The sequence below is a fragment of the Sycon ciliatum genome, chromosome 7 (assembly GCF_964019385.1).
Source record: "Sycon ciliatum chromosome 7, ocSycCili1.1, whole genome shotgun sequence".
Lineage (NCBI taxonomy): Eukaryota > Metazoa > Porifera > Calcarea > Leucosolenida > Sycettidae > Sycon > Sycon ciliatum.
The window spans coordinates 17,376,377-17,399,061 of NC_088649.1; the positions used below are offsets into that span (position 1 = coordinate 17,376,377).

Sequence of the window (22,685 nt, forward strand, 5' to 3'; positions counted from 1 at the left end):
TGCTGTTGCATCGCTTACACGTAATGGCACTAAAATAGAACAATCCTGTCACTAGATAGGTTTTGACGGATGCTCCATAGTGGACGTTCACGACATCCGAGCCGAATTTTGCAAGTTCACCATTTGGGCCGTAGATTCTCGATCCGAAGTCCACTTTGCTCTTGTTGATAATCGGCAGGTCACAGGTGCCGCAGCATCCGAATTCAACCGATATCCCTTCGGGTATGACGATAAACAGAACGCCCATGCTGAACAGTCGGCAGCCTCAACTCTTTGTGACGGCAGTAGAACCTCTTGCTGTTGGAGAGATAATGGTTTGAGACGTCCGCTTTATCAAAATGGATCTGACTGGTCTGGAAGTGGCTGCTGGATAGCTGGGTGATGTGCACGAGAGAAACGTCCAACTACCGGTTACAAGACTGGACTAGCAATGAAATTCACCAGATCCATAATTATACTAGTGCACATAGTACATTCCACCCCCCAGGCACAGTGGGTTGGTCAAAGACCATTATTGAGGTACGAGAGGTACCTGGTTCAAGTCCTGCCTGGGAGCGGTTTTTCCAGCCGTGCTGCTACCCACAGTCAACTGGGAACTTGTGGCCAGGCACAAGGGGTACATGGATGCAGCTAATGGGGTCGTTTTCGGCACTTTTGCCAGTGGTTGTGAGACTTGCCCACTCACCCTCACCGTTAGGCGCTGCATCTGCCGCTAGGGTTTATCGGGTGTTAGCGGCCGTCGTGAGTTCCCTTTTAATTTACTTTTTTTTACTTTTACATAGTACATTCTCACTGAAGCCAGTAGCCAGGCATTGCACTTGAGCTACAATTGCAAGGTGCGGAAGCCTAATACAACACTTTACTTCATAATAATTATGGTGGTAAACACGCACCTGGCAATATGGCGGTAAAAACATGCCGGGTTATTAGGCAACAGGAAGTATCGGTAGTACAACACGTCTTATATCTCACCTTTCATCGCACTTTCAAAAGGCGGATACTTCCACATTTAAATACCGTACTAGCAATATAATATGTTGCCGCAGTGAGGCCATGAAGCGTTACATTGGCACATGTTTGCCGCACGCAGGGCGTTACATGCAACGTCGCACAGGAGCCGTTACACAGGTTACTATATTGCCGCAGTCCTTTTTTTGCTATTGCCGCATCACTTTTTTGCTATTGCTGCATCATTTTGGCGGTGCCGACGAACACGCTTTCTCGTTTGCTCACGAACTTTCTTCTGCTTCACTAAAACTTTCTTTGCACGATCAGCAGCAATCCTGTTTTTCGTCTCCTTTCTCTCCTCATCCTTTCCTTTTTCACTTTCCTTGGGCGTGATTTTCTTCACGCCGAAGGCGAATAGAGACTTCTGCATTGTCACAAGGAAACTGGTAAACACATCGCTCTTCTTCGCAAAACGACCTCGGGAAAGAAGAAACCATTGAGATCGCCAACCACTGAATGATGCGCCTTCGAGTGTCAGGACTTCCTGCTGCGTCCAGTTTTGAACTTTTCACCACGCGGTACACGTGCTTTCACAGTTTTCAGCCTTTTTTTGCAGTGCAAACTGCAATGAAAAGATCGCCGCACCCCGCCGGACGCGCGTTACGAAGTCAACGAAAATTTGTCGCACAAGCCTGGTCGCGCGTTACGCCGCACCCCCTGCGTTACGCGTTACGCGGCAACATATATTGCCAGTACGGTACGATACATACATGTAGCTCGTGATCATTGTTGTGACCTATCACCTTAATCTGTTTACAGGACCTGAGTGGCAGTAAAACCTGTCAAGGCGACCACTCGGATAAGGCGACCACCTGTCCTAAAGGACCACTGGAGCCAGGACCAAGGGATGCTATTTCCATTCAATTGACCCTGGATAATGAGACCACCTGGTAACAGAGACCATACAGTAAAAACCTGTCAAGGCAGCCACTCGGATTAGGCGACCGCCTGTCCTAAAGGACAACTGGAGCCAGGACCAAGGGATGCTATTTCCAGTCAATTGACCCTGGATAAGGAGACCACCTGGTAACAAAGACCATACTTTGAAGGTCCCCTGAGTGGTCGTCTTAGACAGGTTTCACTGTACTGTTAAAACATTGAGGTGATGACTACGTGCGGTTAAGTTTTGCAGTACATGGATGTGAAAAGCATCACCAGTTCTGGCTCGTTCGCACTCGCATTGAACGCAGTAATCTTTCGCTGAGTTTCTGTTCCGTGCGTAATCCAAAACCAGTGCTACGAAAAGTAACACAGGACTTTGCGTGTGCTTTAGAACAATAACTTAAGGAGTACTACTTGACAAGTAATATGTGTGTTAACGTTGTCACGAAACGAATGCACCGGTCTCCAGCCCTAAGCTCACATCAACTCCTCGATGAGCACTCAAATAATATCGCTCCATGCAATGGTCCAGTGCGAACAGCGTTTTTGGTGTTGCACAACAAACCCTGGTCGCATTGGAACCACCAGTTCAATTCTTATACCTCAGCACGTGACAGTGTGACAGTGTTGTTTGTTTGTTGTTTGTATTCTTTATTTGGAGTGGGAAGTCCAAAACAGGCCCTAGCCTAATAACAATGGTCCCACAACTTAACTGAGGGAATGCTGTATATCTGCGCATAAGGATCAGTGAGTGTAACAGCAACTAGTAGGGAAAGAAAAAGAGAGAAGAAAAACAGCTCAAAACAGGAGTTGCGACTTGCATAGGAAGAATATAACGGAACGAGCAGTGTAATATCTGAATAAACTGATTGGACTGTAATTTCAGTTTGTCGCTCATGCCTCGCCGTCAACTAATACAGCCCAATGCAAGTTTCAGTGTGAGCACAGTACATGGTGTTGGTCATCACAGCCTGCGTGCGTTGGAATCACCGGTTCAACATTGTTACACAAGAAGGTGACAGATGTTACATACATTGTCTTCAATGTTTCCTTGGAGCATTGGCATAAAAAAGCAGAGTAAAAGCTCAATTGATCTAAGCATTAATGGTACAGTGGATGAGTTGTTATATTTCGCCATGTAAATGTCCGCAGCCGTTAGCTCTGCTTCATCATGTGTGTCTGGAGGAATGGCTGTTAGGACGCGTCTAGAGGGACCTCGGATTGTGGAACCAGACACAATACTACTTGTCTTAACAGTTGATGATAGAAGAATCATCGAAGAAGGATATAGCAGAAGACATTCACGGCAAAGTGTCAGCGCTGCAGTTTTGGCGAGAAGGAAGGTGATTCCGAATGAAGTGGAATGCAAGACATGTCAACGCCAAGTTAACATAACAATCAGGAGGGTCTTTTCGGACGGTTCTGTTTGGTCGTGTCTGGTATGCCGTCAAGAATGGACCATGGGAACTGGAACGAGTCTACTCGGCATGAATGCTAGTCTGCAGGATATTCTTGTAAAGGTCGGTCACATATTTGACTAGAAAGGAACTGCAAATCGTGAGAAAAATATGGCAAATGTAGCAAGCCTGTATAATGATTTCAACAACATTTGAGATACTAGAAAAGTCATTTTTGAAAATGTAGTATTTTTTGGATGCGATCAGGATGAGTGGATCATGTCAAGCGATATGTATTGCCCTTGAGAATACCAGTAGACGTACAGTGATTGATATTGACCTGTCCACATTTATAGACAAAAATGGTCACGTACAGAATGCAAGATAGTTCACAGAAATTTCTCAAGGGTTGGTCCAGTGCTTAACCCTGCTATAGCCAAAGTTAGGCTTTTGACTACGAGGTACCTGCCCCATTACATTTAGAAAAGCGATCCTGTCAGCTTTTCTGTTATTGTGTTCACATGGCAAGAAAAACGACACCGCTATGCTACGTAAGTTTCTACGTAAGGTGCTCGGTATTTCACTTAGGCTACGTAAGTCTCTGCGTAAGGTGCTCGGTATTAGATCTACCAACGGGTGGTAGCCGCGTGCGGTGCACGTGCACGGCAGACATTGTGGTGCAGTGCAGTCCGTGTTCGAACGTTCGGATGTGCACGCGCGAGGAACTTCCTTCTTTGGAACTGCTTCTTGTATGAGCTGTTTCGGATATTTCGTCTCCTGGCCTGGCTTATTTCGTTTCGGCGCTGCTGAGACCTCCTTTCGCGGAATATTACTCAGTGACAGGTGAGTTGACCAGTTCCCTTTGATTCATTTGCTTGTGTTGACTCTTTCATTTACGAAAAGTGTGCTGATTTTGGGCGGAATGCAATAAAATTAATAATGGAAAAGCTGACAGGATCTCTTTGTTTCCTTCGATTCATTTGCTTATACTCACCCTTTCATTTACGGAAACGTGTGCTGATTTTATTCGGATTTAGATCCATTTTTGTCTCTTTGCCCTTGTCTACAGTGTGCGAAGAACGCGAGTTCACCTTCTTGACGGTAAGGCTTATGTTAGATGTGTTGTCGAAATACTCATATTCATTGTACATTGGTACGTTACAAGTAAGGCACTGGTCAGTGGCATACTATCGTTGGCAGTTCCCAATCTGGAGGGAAAGGTTCAAGGACCCATTGACCGAGTTTGCAAAATATATTCGCATATCAGGGAAAATCTCCATTGTGGAGAGGATCAGTAACTTGTTTGCTTCATACGAAGCAAGCCAATGGGTGCAGTCTCGTCTCGTGAAGATCTTGTACTTGTATGATTGGATTTGTTTACTCGAGTCTGGGCTGTTTGATTTATTATTTGTGAGTTCCGCCGAGATTGCACTGCCCCAAATAAAGTTTCGTGTCGCCAAAGCAAGAATTACGATCTGCAATCTGTTTGTACCTGTAAGAATGTGGAGTACATGTATCGTACCTTCTCTGTTGCTGTTTCAGTTGCCGTCATGTTTCTAAAGAAAGGTTCAGTAGAGAGGTTCTGCAAAACGAAAATTCGAACCCAGTTTCGCGCCAGTAGAGATCCTTAGCAAAAGTACGATAACGCTAACTTTTACGGTACTCACTCCCAGCCGTGACAAAAGACGTTATCGGATAACGGAAAAACGTTACAGAGCTCAAAATAACGGGCCGACGTTCGTTATGGAAATTCTGCAAAAAATGCAAAAACTCGCATTGTTTTGTAACTGGCGGGAGATAAAAAGCACGTGCAGATCGAGATGAGAGTCGAGATTGCTTCCTCTTGTGACTTTTAGCTTTTTTGGCGACTTTTGCCTTTCAGTTGACAATGTCTACGTCCTCTGCTTCGTGCCTTTCTCCCTTTATCCCATCTTGGAAACAAAGGACCAGTTCCACGGCACTCCTGAGGAAGAAATTCATCGGCCTCTCCCAGACGTGCTGGAGCTGCAGAACCCTTACAGTCTTCGGTGCTGCGTTTAGGAAAGGTTTTCCAAGGACCTGGGAACAGCGAAAACTCATTTTCGCCGTGCTTTTGCTATTCCAGAGTAAAAGACCTCGCCAAGGTATTCTTTCGGAACGACAGCAAACTAATCCCTGGTTCAAAATTTTGAATATCCCGCACCTGTTTCCACGAAAATTCATACCGCCATGGTTGTCACGACTACTTCGTCTCAACTATAACGTACTTAAATCGTCTTTGTGCTAAGGGAAAAGTCAGCTTGAACGATCCGAAGTACGGAAAGGTTTGCATTTACGTTAGCGTTTTTTTTAGCTAAGGCTGTGTTTACATGAGAAATTTCAACCCGGGTCGAGTTCAGCCCGGGTTGAAAGTCTGTACGATAGACAAAAGAGGTGAGCGTTTACATGAAGACAGTTGACCCGGGTCAAATACTGATATGCCGCCAAAAGTCCACTTCTACAGTCCTGTATGGTCACGTGAATCCGTTCGCGCGAGATTTGCATCTGCAGTGCCGTTCAAACCTGGCGCGAGATACGCACAGAAGTACGTTTGTACGATTTTCTTGACCCGGGTTGATTTCAACCCGGGGCGAAATTTCAACCCGGGTCAAGCGCAATGCGTCATGTAAACGCGCCATTCATTTTATGCACATGGCGGGTTGAAAGCTGACCCGGGTCGAACTCAACCCGGGTTGAAATGCCTCATGTAAACACCGCCTAAGGATATCTACTCCTTGCGAAAGTGTGTACGAATTTTTGCACGAATTTTGCGTTCTGCACATTTTCGTAGTTTGCGCGGGCCAAGTGCACCTACGCCATGACCCGATCTCACGAATTTTCCTACGACAGTTCATTTCGCGTTCCCTGCAAGTTTCGCACTTCATGACGTAGAACGAAAGTTTGTACGCATTTTCGTTTTGCAGAACCTCTCTAGTGACTCATTTGTTTCATATGAGACGAGTCAATGAGTTGGTGTGGCTTAGAATCATCTTTCGCTGTAGAAGAAATCTATTCGTATGTCTATTGGAGAAATAATTGTATTCACTGGTTATAAATAGGTTAAGACAAACTCACAGAATAAATACCATCGATCCCTTTGTGTTCGTCCTAAAGAGGTTCGACTGGATATCATTCATACTCACCAAACGATGTGTAAGATATTATTATTATGGAGTGCCTTGTTTATCTCTCAGTACCTCCAACCATAGCCTTGCCCCTTTTATCCTCAGGATCAGTGTAGTTGTTGGAAGGAGGTGTCGGACTCAGTTTTTACATTTTAATACATGTTTATTGTTCCTCTTTTGCTGTGTTGTTTTAGAAAATCGTGGACTAACAGTATGAAGTCAATGAACTAATTCCAACAGTTGTATCGACATCAACAGGATTACGATTTCAGTGCAATATGATGCAGGATGACCTTATCACGAAAACCCATGATTATAAACCATTATAAACACAGAATCAACAAAACATCTGCGACACGCACCTGGTTACATTTCTCAAATAAATCTGATCGAGGGTGGGGAGATCTGAAATATCTGAAAGGCAAGACAATTTTATGACAGAGTCATGAAATTCTGCTACAGCAACATGCACAGAATGACCTCCGTATAAAAAAAGTATCACCACGGTCCACCACTACGTACTCACATGTTTCCCCGCAGAAGAACATGCATTTTGCCATTTTCTGCAGTCCGTGCGCCGAGGCCCTTGAGAGACCGATTTTCATTTTCTCGCGGGAATCGTAGCCTCCAAGGCGCCGCACCTGCGGGCTTGTTTTCTGTTGATTTCGCCTATCTCCGAATGGTGAATATTTCAATGAAATTTGCTGCTTAGAGCCCTTCTAGTCTCGTCAGGAGACCTTTCCTACACTGGAGAGATGGCTCGGAGTGATGTAGACACCTATGGCCGTACCCTGGAAAATTATTTTGGAGCTTGCAGTTCGTGAGCAGCCACCAAGGACGAATGTCTCACTTTTGTAATTGCTGAAACGAGGAATATGGTCACCAATTTCACACCAGGTAAGGCATTTACCCATCGCGGACACTAAAGCCGCTTTGTGGGGTGATAGACCAAAGCTTTATCTTTCGAATGCACGAGAAATTAGAGTGATACCTATGTGCCCCACAATTGCACCCGAAATAAACCACGCACAGGCAATATTGTGATTTTATGAGAAGAGACAATTGAGCATGCTCTAAATCGTCATGACCTGTTGTGTTACTTTTCAAACACCACTCCGAGTGAGCATCTACCAATCCTTTATCAATTTTACAGGGACATTTGAGCTTAGGGGATAGAGGTGGGATATTTCACCAGCTGAAGTACTAGATTTTTTTCTGAATTTGTTGACAACTAGGTTGCATAGTGTAAATATGTCAGTATTATGTGCATTATTGTGGTGAAATTCTGAGCATCTAATTATTATAGGCACAACAGCACTGGTGCATGCCCTCTCCTAGATCCTGCTCTCTGACTTTTTTCTTGCATTGCACGACTCAAATTCGTCGAATGAAATGAAGGAGTAAATTTGTTGCTGCCAAATAACTGCATCAATTAACTGCATCAGTTCTGTTTTCCTCTGCTGTTCTTCTTTCAGTGTGGTGACTTCTGATCCATGAGGCGATGGCATGAAGTCAATAGTTTGCAGTATGTGCAATATGCGGCAGTCTCTCTGTCAATGGACCTGTGACAGCTGAAGCCCAGATGTTGCAGTTTGATGTCTATGGCCAGCAGCAATCTAATGTTGTTGCACCTTTCCTTCCACACACAGCAATGCGGAATATGTCATGGACAGACATCGCTAAACTGCCTCTTTTGAAGAAGCATCGCAATTCTTGTCTGCCAATAAACAACAGACTAGCCAGCTATAATTACAATTTGGAGGTCGGAGACGCGATCCCGTGAACGTATTGCGCCAACTGCAATGAAGAAGGCCTTAGTAATCTGGATTTATTACCATTCTCGTGTGGATAACTATGGCGTTGTGATCCAAGTCATGCGGACTATAAAATGCCTTAGACGTGAGATAGTGAAGGTACTGCCGACAGCAAGCCAACAGTGGATATGAACCACGCCGCCAGCATCATTCTGCACACCAGGAGAATCCAATACATATAGCTGCCAACTCTGATGGTATAGACCCGATAACTGTTTTGTTTCTCTAAGATTGGTATACAATTATACATGTACTAGTGCAATCTCTATCCATATGCGTATTGCACTGTATTTGTTTCCGGTGACTGGAGGTAGTTTATCATAGCACTGTTTTATGTCCTGGTTTTGTTGAAGATAAACATTATCCAGTTAACTTGTTAGGTACCGTATCAGTCAGCTCTTTCAGCATTTGGCGTTGTGTCAGGGATGGTTGGCGGTGTCGCGGGTCATTCCACAGTCCGCAACGTTGACGTTCTCGGCAACGGAGCGACCCAGTAGGCAATTGATCACCGATAAATATACTGTCATTGGTATCACGGTGCACCACAGTGGCATATGGTGTGAATATCATTATGTTATTCTGCAGCGAGTCCTTGTCGTGTAGCTTGCGAAAGTTATTGCATACGGTCATTACGTGCATAATGCATAGTACTGTCTGTACACTCAAGTTTCAAGTCCAGTCCATTTTTTGGAAATATGGGCTGGACACTAACGAGGGCCTGGTGACGTGTTCATAGGGCTGAGTTATGCCAAATGGTGCCATTGGCTGGGAGTGAAAGCCTTGCCCCACGCCTGCACCCTAAAAAATGTTTCGAAAATACTCAAATTCGACGACGGCTGAGAATCTAGGAAGATGCCGGACCACAGCGAAGCAAGTCATCTGGCTGAAAAACGGAATACACCATTGTGTTGCCACGGCTAAGCGCAATTTTTAGGCTCACCACACAGGTAGCGAAATGCCAAAACAAACGAGCCATAGACACAAAACCATTTTCCAAAATTGTCCACCATTGAGAATGCGACTCAAAAAGTACCCGCAAACTGCCCCGTGCGGAAAATGAAAAGTCAACTTTTAGACGACTTTTTTGAATCTGGCGCACGGACTGTCTGCAAGAAAGGCTTGCACATCAATGCGTATAATACGGTATTGATCTCTTGATATGATGTGAAGGCCATCATTTAGTTTAAATTTACATATTGAGATAGGGCATTCTATTGATTGGTGACAGAAAAAACAAAAGAAATTATAGCAATAAAAACTGCTTTATGGCAGTTTTCTAAAAAAAGTTATTGTGTTCTAGTCCATGAACCCCGTCTAAAAAGTAAGAAATTAACGAAATGTGATAGCCGAAAAAATTAAAATTTCACACAAAACCTCACAATAATCACACACAGAATGAAAAGCTACATGTAGAAGACCTTTTCCCCTCGTGATCCTCTTTCCTATGCATGGATGACATGCATGTTGCCAATTGTTGGTGCAGTACAAGTTTAGTGTTGAAAGCAGCATTTCAAGTGCTGTGATTATTGTGAGGTTTTGTGTGAAATTTGAATTTTCGGCTATCACATTTCGTTAATTTCTTACTTTTTAGACGGGGTCCAAGGACTAGAACACAAAAACTTTATTTTAAACTGCCATAAAGCAGTTTTTATTGCTATAATCGACTTTGAATGTCCTGACTTCCTGCTCGCTGATCGCGCTCGAACCGGTTGACCCTACCCAAGCCGAGTTTCTGTCGCTTGTACTGTAGTGTGTACGGTTGCGCTAGATTTGCAACAGATGGGGTCCGCGAGTCGTAAAATGCCGGTATTTTAGGAATCCATTGTCAGTTTGAGACATTTTTCAGCCGGGTCAGCCTGGACCCGGTGTTATCTGTCCAGCCAGGTCGTGCAGTTCCCCAGCCGGGCGCGTGATCCAGCTGACCCGGCTCTCCAGCAGTCCCTGAATGCCGGCAGAAAAATTGGCAAAATTCGGTACTTTTTCTGGTAAGTTTCCTGCTTGTTTGGTATGTGGATAAAGAAATGGAGCAGAATTCGAGGAATTGCCCGCCATAAGGTTTGTATGGTTCTGCCAATTTCATTGCTGTTCGAGCAGAATCTGCCAGAGCAGGAACTGCCACCTTTTCGAGCATTATCCGCCAACACGACCTCAACGCACTAGTACAAGTATTGAAGTAGAGAGCTCGAGCGGTCATGCTTGCAGCAACATCATTCGTTCGTAAACGCACTTTGCAACCACACTTGGTAGATTTTCGGCGATTTTCAAAGGAACCCTCCCAAATCGGCGAAAAGCTTAGCAATTGTTCGACAAATCTAGTTTTCGGCGAATGTTTCGGCTGACCGATTTGGGGAAAGCCTAACCAGCATTCTCTTCACATACAGGACATACTCAACACTGCAGTAGTACAGGGGCGGCACGCTATTTCTGACATGATCCGAAATTTCACGTCCAATTTGGCGTAGAACTCCAAATTTCGACGTCAGCTGCAGGTCACTGGCGTTGTCTTTCAACGCGCGAGCCGACTAACGTTAGCTGAACTTTCACGTCACGTCAGAAATAATGTGCATCAAAAAAAAAAAGTAAATTAATATCTTATCCGTTCCCGAAGGGAACTCACGACGGCTGCTAACACCCGATAATAATGTGCATCCTAACCTCTTTTTAATACATGTACATATGGGTCAATTATTTTCCCCCCTACCAACAAATCATTAGTGCAATCTCGGGCCTACATCATACATGTATTGTACATCAACACGTAGATCTACGCTGCCACAACCCACGGCCAGCAAATAGGCATATGCGGATAATGCCGGCTGAAAAATTGGCAGAATTCCGTTCTTTTTCTGGTAAGTTTCATGCATGCTTGGTTGGTATGTGGATAAAGAAATAGAGCAGAATTCGAGGAATTGCCCGCCATAAGGTTTGTATGGTTCTGCCAATTTCACTGCTTTTCGAGCAGAATATGCCACCTTTTCGACAAGTATTCGCCAATGCCTACCAGCAAAGCCAGAAATCATGCATCCACACGTTGCCACAACACAACCAACATCTAGCAAAGGCAAACATCATGCATCAGCACGTTGCCACAGCATACCGCCGGCAAAGGCAGACATCATGCATCCACACGGTGCCACAACACACGGCCAGCAAGTCAATTATTTTTTGATGGAACATTTCTTCAGGGAGAGTTGAAATCGAGTGGCAGTCGGATATTGGTGAAAGCCCAGAGGAGATTGAAGTGTACATGTAGCTCTTGCCACAGGGGAAGCATGTTTACGCATGAATAGGTGAAGATGTCAAGCAGACAAACAGTAGAGGAAAGAAAAGATAACAATGCAAGAATAGGAAGAAGAATGGATCTGCTCCCGTTTGCACAACATGAAGTATGATAGCACACACATCTAATTCCATGCAAACACCCACACACCTACACACACACACACACACTCTCACACACACACACACACACACACACACACACACGCACACACACGCACACACACACACACACACACGCACACACACACACGCATACAACACGCACATGCACGCATGCAACACACACATTTTGTACCATTTACATGTAAGCACGTCGCAAAAGTAGTATGAAAAAACTACGATACATGCGACGATACCAGTCATGCTCTGACTGCAACAGATCAAGGTTTCCCTCCAACGTATCACTCGTCGTTAGTTGGAGTGCGAGTCCTCATCCTTGTCGTCTACCACCCACACGCCCACCCACTCACACGCCCACACATGCTGTGCCTCCTCCGGGCTTTACTCCGTCACTCTGCGCTCACTCGCACTACGGCTTTGTGCCATGGTTCCACTGTTGACTCTCGCCAGGCACGCCTCTCTGCCAAAACAAAACAAAAAGCAACAATTAGAAAATAGAACTCAGAACTAACTTTAGCGAACTCAAATAAAGTTTACAAACAAACAAACATTTTACTTGCAGACTTGTAAAAATGAAGTGCAAAACGTTCTGGTTTTGATTAACTGCCCTCCAATATGAAAGTATCCAGATAATATAGAGCACGAAGGTCAAAAAGAATGGTTCCACCAATTATATATACGTTGTAACGCTGCGGTTCATGCACATACAATTAGCTAAATGCTAAGGCAATCATCAGACAACTAATGGTGTTGAGCACTGTTGAAACCTGGGTATACCCACTTATGTGCAGACAATACTAGATATAGAGAGTGTAATAGTGAGACATCAAGGCACAACATCATTCCACACAGAAAACTGTAGGATTTACAGTCGACTCCACTGTCTTATAACGCACTCTTATCTAGCGAATTTCGTGATAATAGCGAACCACTGTCCATTGTGTGGCTTATGTTCAATTATGTGCCTAAAGGTTAAAGATGGGTCCCTACAACTGTACTAACTACTATGTTCAACACACACAGACGTACATGACAAACATTGGATGTTCGACTTGGTTTGTCAAACTCGCAAATGTTTTTTTGGATCATTTTTCAACCTTACAAGCCCGGGGCTACCTCCTGAGAGATGGTACGGCTCCAGTTCGGCTAAAGGGTTTTTGATCTCCCATGCTCAGTAACAGTAGCAATATACAGTGTGTATGTGTACCTGTGTTAAGAGTGTGTATGTATGCCTGCGTGTCGGTGTGTGTGCCTGTGGGTTTGAGCGCTTGTTTATGCCTGTGTATTCGTATACATTAAACTATCCAGAATGAGAACTCAGCAGGTGCCAGTTGTCCACGTATAACTCACCTTCCTCCATCTACTTCGCCACCTGTGGAAATAGACCACAAAAGATAGACAAATAGCAGCGAGTAATGATAGGATGTTAGAGATATAATGCCTTAAAAAGCCTCTCCAAAATACTACCATTGTGCCGCTTGCTATGCAAGAGCACAGCGGAGACACATGACTGTACTTCTTTACTCTACTCTGGAGCTGGAGCCCTCTTCAAGGCAGTTCTCCTCGTCTCCGAGAATGACGTGGCTAGACCAAGCCTTGCGAAAACCCATGATGCCATCTTTGACATTAATATTTGGTGGATCTCTTCTTATCCATGACCCGTTTCACTTAGCACATGCTCTCCTACGATGAGTTCCCATAATCCTATGGAACGGAATAAGCTTGTCGGAAGTGAATACCTGCTGTTGTGGAGTGTTGCTCGCAGCCTGTTCGTGCTGATGTGTAACAGAGTTGCGTGGTCTCGCCTGGTCGAAACATACTGCCACTTTTGTCTCAATTCGCTACAGGACCAGCGGTAGCAATGCGAAGTCCAGCATATGTTGCGCACGATCTGACAGTTTGCGCAATCTGAGAGTTCCAGATTGCCTGCGCAATCTTTCAGACTTATTGTTTTTTTTCCTTCTTGTCGTCTTATAACAATATAAGACGACTACGATGAGGACTCTCACTCCACTTAGTGAGTGATACGTTGGAGGGAAACCTAAGCAGTGTACTGTCCAGCACTAGGTGAAGGTACTACACGTAGGTGAAGACTTGACAGATGGAGATGTCATCGTAGGGAAAGCTTGTCAGCAGTTAGCTTAAACCCCTCCATCCAGGGCCTGCATTCTTCTTCAGTGATGAAGTCCGGCCAAGTCTGACATGTAGGCTTGTAGCTGGAGAGTGTATCCACGTCCACCATGTGTCAGTCGGTCATTGGGTCTGCAGCTATGCCCCAGGAACTACAGGCGGCAAGGCAGCAGTGTTCCACAGCCTGCTGCCACCCGCACCTATGCCGTAATAGCTATGCCATATCTGTTGGGTTGAAGCATGCAAGAGTTCTTGGCAAGTTCTGCCAAGTTATGGTCACGATTTATCTTCACTGGTGTATCCATATGATTATGTTCTGCCTGTTGTACGCATTGCCTTTTACACTCGTGCGTGTACTCATACTAGTACACACATGCATCACGGTTTTCTGCCTGTCCTTTGCTCTGGACAAGAAGTCTTTTCACTTTGTCTTCTGAAAGATAAGTCATAAACCATACCTCGTGTGTTTGCGTTTATTGACACATTTCAGTGCTACCATGTTGCACCTGCAGCGTCAGACTGGAGCACACGGTTGTGGAGTTCTGACTATTGCGGCTGCCACTGAGCTCATATACTCAGACACTCAGACAGAGGCACAATGTGTCACACACACACACACACATTTAAGCAGAACATATGCGCAGCACTTAGTGCATCCGCAGTGGGAAAATGGTGCGACTTCCAAGATGCAGTGACATGGGATTGCATCATGTCGAGCAACGCTCGATATCACTGAATATCAGGGTTCCCTGTGTCCAGGGGTTTGCATGCAAAGTATTTTTTGTGAACACTAGCGATGTGTTGACTTATATCTCCATCACTGTTTTTTTCAAGTATATCCATTGGTTTTTCTAATTGTCTGCAAACTCCAACCCACTAACACATTCAGCAAACTTCACTTCTCAATTCGAAGCGTCATAGAGCTCCTTCGCCAGTTAGTGTCTATCGCAGTCAACATACCCTGTTTGGATCCGCAAAAGCAAGGAGACATGGAGGCAAATGGCAGAGCGGCATCTTCCACCATCCCCTGCACCCTTGCCATCCCGTCCTCCACCCTGGTCCTCCGTTCCGAACCTATCAGTTTTCAAGTCCGCTTGCACCCGGTCTGACCCTCCTACTGTACGACTCGCATGCCTGGAGGAAGCCTATCGCTCCTGTTGTTCCTAGGAATGGAACGTGATAGGAAATTATTCCTTTAGCCAGCGTTACCCTCGAATAGTGTTGCGCCCTCAGCACTCCAAGCGCCGACTGTCGCAAAGACGAATACTTACATACGGCTCTTAGCTATTCGCACTAATTGAAAACTTATGTTATTGGGCCCAGTTCCTGTCTAACTAATGTGCAAAGTAGAAAACTACACAAACAAGTACACAAACAAACAAACTGCATATCGACTACTGTAGAGAAGCGAACAACTGAAATTGAATTAATTTCAAAAGTTCAGAATTGCGGGATGTTTCGCTCTGTTGTCACTCAGAGTTTCATGGCAATAGAACCAATCTTTAGACAACCCTATCCCTGTATTGGTTACTCAACTCCACTTCCTAGTTGGACATTCAAATCCCTAAGAACGCTGTAATGTTCTGTCGTGGACATGGAAATCCAGTCGAATGACCAGGACCGGCGCCCTCAGCCAGTACAGAGCGTTGCACGCAGTGCGCTTGTTGATCCGATGCGACCAGCATGCTGCAGCGCATGTGAGCACTGCTTATTGCTTACTCATGGCTGCATGGCCAGCGCCCCGGGGCCGCTAGTCTTGGGACCGGATTTCCATGTCCACGACAGGAGTTGGGCTGGTAACTGGTTTGCTCTTGGGATTCAAGAAAGAAAACAGTACTGTCGGCAGGCGCCGAAGAACGGAGTGCCGAAGAACGGAGTGCCGAAGAACGGAGTGCCGAAGAACGGAGTGCCGAAGAACGGAGTGCCGAAGAACGGAGTGCCGAAGAACGGAGTGCCGAAGAACGGAGTGCCGAAGAACGGGACGCCGAAGAATGACCAGGCTAGAAATTTACCAAGCACAGCATGCCTATGTATACACGGTGAATCGACTGCGCTAAGACTGCACAGGAAACAGGAACAGTCTAGTCTAGGGTAGACCCGGGTGCTCGAATCAGAAACCATTTGACAGGTGTGAAGTTTCTCATCTGTAAATCTCAATAATGTCAGAATATACTTTTGGAGAGGCGATGGAACAGGGAAGAGAGTCTGGCTTGACCCACCCAGCAGGAATTCAGAACCTGGGTGCGCTACAACACAAGCTACAGTACGCAGTAAAATTGTCGTATTTCCTTCGGAATTTTTATTCGAAAATTGAGTGCTCGAATCAGAAACAGCGAACTCGTCAGATCGTCTCCGATTCAAGCACACGGGTCTACCATCGTCTACGCTTGGTGTGGCAGTTGAGGGCAGGGAGTAGTTACTTACTACTTCATTTTTGAGAGCAAGATGGTCAGTGGAGCCGCAGATTCAGCAGGTCTTTGGCAGCACCGTACAGGAGACCCATATCCTCGAATCAAGGACCCAGCAAAAAGTGGGTCGCGAGTATTTCAAAAAGCGTTTACCGGGCAGCGCTGAAATTTGGCATACCGTTAGCGGGCCGTATGTTGATGGTATTTGTGAAAACTAAACGAAATCGGAACAAGTTTAGGTACAATTTCAGGGTGTTTCTGTTTTGGTACCCTGTGTCTCATTCGAGCACCCGGGTCTACGCTAGGAGGTTAACCCCACAGTTCTTCGCCGACCGATGGTACTGTACAAGAACGCCTACCGAAGACGCATGATAATTAATGGAAGCAATTGGCTAGATGCAAAACCTTTCATGACGTTGGTTGGTTGTTCCAACGAGGAACACACGCTTCTTGCCGGCAAGACGCTTGTGTTCCTCGTTGGAACAACCAACTAATTTACTTACAAATACTATACCTTACTTCAGGACTAATGCCACCGAAGTCGCAACTTCTAAGTTCGTACAAAACATTTTCTTTTAAGCATTGCAACCGGCACGAGGAATGAAAGTAGCACTACGAAGCGAAGCACACACTAGTAGTCAACGTTTTGTTCGCTTACCGTAGCGTTGGGCGGCGGTCCAGTGGATGGTTTGATACGCCATTGTGCCGGAACTGCCGGGTTGGACAAGTTGGAGGACTGCAGCCTAGGGCTCCTGCGCTGGCAACCGCTGAACAAAGTCGTCACCTGGTCACTGCACTGCACGGTGGACGAAAGTTGAAGTGAGTTTCCAACTGGCGCGGGCCCAAACTTTAGTCTCGCAACTAAAGCCTGGTTCACACTAGGCCGATTTTCCGGCCGATACTCCGACACCGACTCCTACACGGAGTCTGCCGACTGTGTCGGATGAGTCGGACTAGCTGTTCACACACAAAGGTGGGCAATTTCGTTTGTACTTTAGTTGTACATGTAGGCTTGTCTGTTACACACGGACACGCGGTACACAGCCGCACTGCCACTAGACCGTAGTACTAGTAGACGCTAGCTAGCTAGCTAGACAGCGGAAATGAGATAGTTTTTACACGAGCCACAAAGCCAAAGCGGCAAAGGTGTGAAAGGGCTAGCGTCTAGTACAGTGCTACTAGTACTGTAGTAGCGATCCAGTGCAGCCAGTTCACATGGTTCACGGTCTGCACCAACGCTCTCCGCTGTCATGGTGAAAAGCCTACAGTGATTGGTCCGGTGCATGCTCCATCACGCGCAAGCGCTAAAATTCGGCCGGCTTTTCGGCTAAATATCGACCAGTCGATACTTGGCCGAAAACTAGTGCGACAAGAAAATCGTCGCAGATTTGTCGGAACCCTGTACGACAACACCGTTCACACTACGCAATTTTCGCCCCGATCTTGAGGATTTTTCGTACGAGTCCATGTCGGCCGGAAAATCGGCCTAGTGTGAACCAGGCTTAAGGTACTTGACCCAAGGCGCGCTGCTGCGGATACTGTTTACACCTCCGGTACGCGCTAGTCCGCGCTAGACGCTATCCGGGGAGATGTGATAGACACAGGAGACGTTTGATACTGCGCACTCCATTTGGTGTGAACGTTTCGAATCTCAAGGTGAAAATACATGTTGATGTACCCACGGTGTCAAAGGCGTGCGACTTCGTCCTGCGATTTTTAGCACTGTCTACTGGAGAATGTGCTAGCTCGCATCGCAGTCGTTTCGTGCACTTGGCTTGGTGCCGTGTTGTCGTAGGTAGTGCGTGTGGTCGGCCACAGAGCCTTTAGCGTCGGTGGTGGTGTATATTGGTGTATGCAACATATGTATACAATGCGCCTGCTGAGTATATTCCCGCGCAGAAATGTAGACCGGCTATGGTGGTGGCCTGTCTCAAGCGAAATTGGTTTTCTGTTCGTGTGCAACAGTTAGCAGGTGGTTACGCGACCGTGTGAAACAGAAATGTATCGCTGCTTTGGAATCTCCAACTGCACCGCGATTTGACAATGCTGTCGCCTCCGCTACCCGTGATTAGGCAATTCTCGATTTTGTCGCCTAATCGGCTTTTCGATCGGCTAAGAGAATGTCCAAATTCGGCCATATTATGAGATCCAAAGTGAGAATTCGACTCACAGCAGTGCTATAGACAGTACAGTACAGTGCTGGCAACTGAAATCCGACCCCCCCTAGCGTCTCGTACGAATCGCTAACGCGGCTACCGTACCGCTAGGGGGGGGGGGTCGGATTTCAGTTGCCAGCACTGTACTAGACGTCACAGGTCGCAGCATAAATGTATGTACATGTACATGTACATTAACATGCAAGCTGTACAGGCACTACAACTGTACAACATGGATAAAAAAAGTACAGTACATACTGAAGACCCAAAAAGGTCGTATATCCGTACGTACAGTCAGTGCCTAAGACAAACAAATTCGGCGAATTATTATTATACATGTAAGAAAAAAGGCAATGGAAAAAAACATGATTCGAATAAGTTTTCGTACAACACTCTTCAGAAATCACCGTTGTACTAAAGAACAAAATGAGAACAAAAGGAAATAATAGCAATCAAGGTAGGGTAACACGATACATCGACAGCGCTGGAATATCGAGGTTTTTATTATTATTTTTTCTTATTTTGTTAGGGATTTCCCAACAGGCAATTCAGGGCGAAACTTGTAAATTTAGCGCAATTATCGGCGATTTCTTCACAGCCATTGATTTTGGCGTCTTTTCCTACTGGCTGATTTCGGAAATGCCTGAAATCGCATCTCTCGCGGATACTGCTCCGTCACCCAAAAAAAGATCACACGAAAAGAGATTTCCCCTAGTATGGCGAAGAGATGGATCAAAACTTGAATTTGCCGAGGTAAGAATACCGGAATACGGCGCGCGATATCTCTGGAGCCGACATCGTAACTCTTAGGCGATTGGACAGCTGGGAGTTTTCGCTATCGCGTAGATGCTTCGAGTGTTGAATGTGCACAAGAAACGATGGAGTTATGAAGGTTTTAGGAATCCATCATACAATAATCGTTAGCGGGATAATTCGATTGAAATTCGTACTGCGAACAAAGCTTCGTTTTTCCGTAAAAATACGGACAAACATGGGCGGTTGGCAACACTGATAATCCTGAACATGAGAAAGATGTTTGGAAGAAACGTGAGCAAAAAAATGATACTCGGATGTTGAGCCATAAATAAATGTAGAAAATAAAAGAACATATGGATACGAGTTAAGAGTAACTCTCCATCACTATAACTGGATACTATATACAGTCAGAAAGTGCAATAACTAGGCACAAAACTGACAGAGTACTGAGACATTCGACGAAAAAAATGATAATAATAATTATTATTATACATGAGTAGTTGAGCTGCCCTGAGTCTGGGAGACAAGGGCGAATCTGAGATACGGGCAGTGCCCGCTCCCAAGGCGCCCGGATAAGAAAGTTCAAGTGTATTTTCCAATTTCTGCATCTGGGTGGATATAATTATACCGGGCGGATCGTGATATTTTGGTGCATGACCATGGCACGGAATCATAGCCATTTCCTTCCCCGGGACGCAAGACACAAAGGAAATATACTTTGTTTGTTTTTATACTTGTTTGTTACATGATTATATTGACATGACGGAAACACAGGACTGCGACATGGCGGAAAAAGCAAACTACTCTCAAAGAGGCGAGCGAGAAGACTGACAAAAGGACTATAAACTACAACATTACGCATGTATAACACACATGACCGCGACCAGACGAGACAGTTTGAGGAATGTTATCACACAGAAAAACAATATACATAAAATATCGTTCCATAACACTACGATACTGGTCAAGACTGGTAGGTCATGCATGAGATCAGAAAGACATGGTGCATCGTTTTAATGCTGCTTTGGACGAACACCAGTAAACATACATTGACCGCGCCTTTTGAATGCTGCTGTTCCAATGCGTGTAAAAAGTAAGCAGACATACTACAATAGGATTTGAGTTTCTACATCCGATACGTCATCCATTTTGTTCATTCCACATATTTACATTCGACAAGCAACAAAATGGAACTAGACAGCTGTATATGTGACGACGACGGATGAGACCAGACAATACAGTAGAGACATTAAACTCACTCTCTCACACACACACACATGCACACACACAGATTTGCACACAAAGATTAACACCCAGACACTCATTGGAGAAATGAACCGTTTCTGTGCTGGCTTACACGTCCGTTCCGTAAATCCTTCTGCACGCAAGAGAACGTCACTATGATGTAGTCCAATTCGGAAAAGAAGTCCAGTGCGTCGCTAGTAGGCACTTTCAGGTGCAAACTCAATGCGTAGAACATACCGCTACCACAACAGTACGTCGCATGTAATTGTTTGTTATCGTCTGCTGACATCTCCTGCTCAGCTGTAGTAGCGCGATCACGAGCACCAGTATCACAATTCTCATGTCTAGTTAGTAGTTCTGTATCTTGATTCGGTGCATCAACAGAAGAAAGTTACCCTCTTTGTGTTTCTCCGAAGGCTCAGACGCATACGCGCAGAAATCTCCTACTTTGCTGTTGCATCGCTTACACGTAACGGCACTAAAATAGAACAATCCTGTCACTAGATAGGTTTTGACGGATGCTGAATAGTCGACGTTCACGACATCCGAGCCGAATGTTGCAGGTTCACCATTTGGGTAGTAGATTCTCGATCCGAAGTCCACTTTGCTCTTGTTGATAATCGGCAGGCCACAGGTGCCGCAGCATCCGAATTCAACCGATATCCCTTCGGGTATGACGATAAACAGAACGCCCATGCTGAACAGTCGGCAGCCTCAACTCTTTGTGACGGCAGTAGAACCTCTTGCTGTTGGAGAGATAATGGTATAAGACGTCCGCTGGATCAAACTGGATCTGACTGGTCTGGAAGTGGCTGCTAGATAGCTGGGTGATGTGCACGAGAGTGCGGAAGCCTAACACAAAACTTTATTCATAATATTACCTGGCAATATGGCGGTAAAAACACGCCGGGCAGTAATTTAACGACAGGAAGTATCGGTAGTGCAACACGTCTTATATCTCACCTTTCATCGCACTTTTAAAAGGCGGATACTTTCAAATTGAAATACGATACATACATGTACATGTACATGTAGCGCGTTATCATCGTTGTGACTCATCACCTCAATGTGTGTTACAGTACCTGAGTTACAGTTAAAACGTCAAGGCGACCACTCGGATAAGGCAACCACCTGTCCTAAAGGACCACTGGAGCCAGGACCAAAGGATGCTATTTCCAGTCAATCGACCCTGGATAAGGAGACCACCTGGTAACAGAGACCATACAGTAAAATCTGTCAAGGCGACCACTCGGATAAGGCGACCACCTGTCCTAAAGGACCACTGGAGCCAGGACCAAAGGATGCTATTTCCAGTCAATTGACCCTGGATAAGGAGACCACCTGGTAACAGAGACCATACAGTAAAACCTGTCAAGGCGACCACTCGGATAAGGCGACCACCTGTCCCAAAGGACCACTGGAGCCAGGACCAAAGGATGCTATTTCCAGTCAATTGACCCTGGATACGGAGACCACCTGGTAACAGAGACCATACAGTAAAACCTGTCAAGGCGACCACTCGCATAAGGCGACCACCTGTCGTAAAGGACCACTGGAACCAGGACCAAGGGATGCTATTTCCAGTCAATTGACCCTGGATAAGGAGACCACCTGGTAACAGAGACCATATTTTGAAGGTCCCTTGAGCGGTCGCCTTAGACAGGTTTCACTGTACTGTTAACACATTGAGGTGATGACTCCGTGCGGTTAAGTTTTGCAGTACATGAATGTGAAAAGCATCACCAGTTCTGGCTCGTTCGCACTCTCGTTGAATCCAGTGATCTTTCGCTGAGTTTCTATTCAGTCCAGAATCCAAAACCGGTGCCACGAAAAGTAACACAGGACTTTGCGTGGGGCTTTAGAACAATAACTTAAGGAGTGCTACTTGACAAGTAGTAGGTGTGTTAAGGTGGCAGACTACCCAAAAATTCGCTGAAAAATCGAATTTGTAAATTCATATTGAGTGCTACGTCAGTTGAAAGAGCATGAATAGCTGCAAATTCTCTGAAAATTGTGTCCCGATCTGACCGGCCGTTCAAGAGTTATGGCCGAAAATGTGCCCTTGCAAGGAAAGATTAATTTTTTTTTGTTGCACGCTGTCATTTGTTGGCACAACTGTATTTGAATGTGACCAGACCGTGCGCAACTTGTCGTATCATGGAAACACGTGAAAGTGTGCAGAATTTTGCTCCAAGTCCAAAAAATCAGGTTTTTGAGCCACGTATTGGGCTGCACGGCGGCGGGCTTTTGCCCGCCGCCGTGCAGCAGGACTTTTGCCAGCACCCTCGTGACGTTGCAGATATGTGGCTTGATTATTGTAGTTGACGTTGATTTAGTGACTTTG

General features: G+C 45.5%; 2 long non-coding RNA genes across 2 annotated transcripts; one reads left to right on the top strand and one right to left on the bottom strand.

The window, feature by feature from the left end:
• Positions 1–7,008: 7,008 nt before the first annotated feature.
• On the top strand, positions 7,009–8,639 carry LOC135821124 (uncharacterized). Its single transcript, XR_010554301.1, has 2 exons — positions 7,009–7,327; positions 7,906–8,639. It is a non-coding gene; the product is annotated as an uncharacterized LOC135821124 (long non-coding RNA).
• A 2,777-nt stretch (positions 8,640–11,416) lies between these two features.
• Positions 11,417–17,043, bottom strand: LOC135820563 (uncharacterized). The gene is made up of 3 exons (XR_010554111.1): positions 16,843–17,043; positions 12,997–13,018; positions 11,417–12,106 (listed from the first exon to the last, which is right to left on the bottom strand). It is a non-coding gene; the product is annotated as an uncharacterized LOC135820563 (long non-coding RNA).
• Between the last annotated feature and the right edge of the window lie 5,642 nt (positions 17,044–22,685).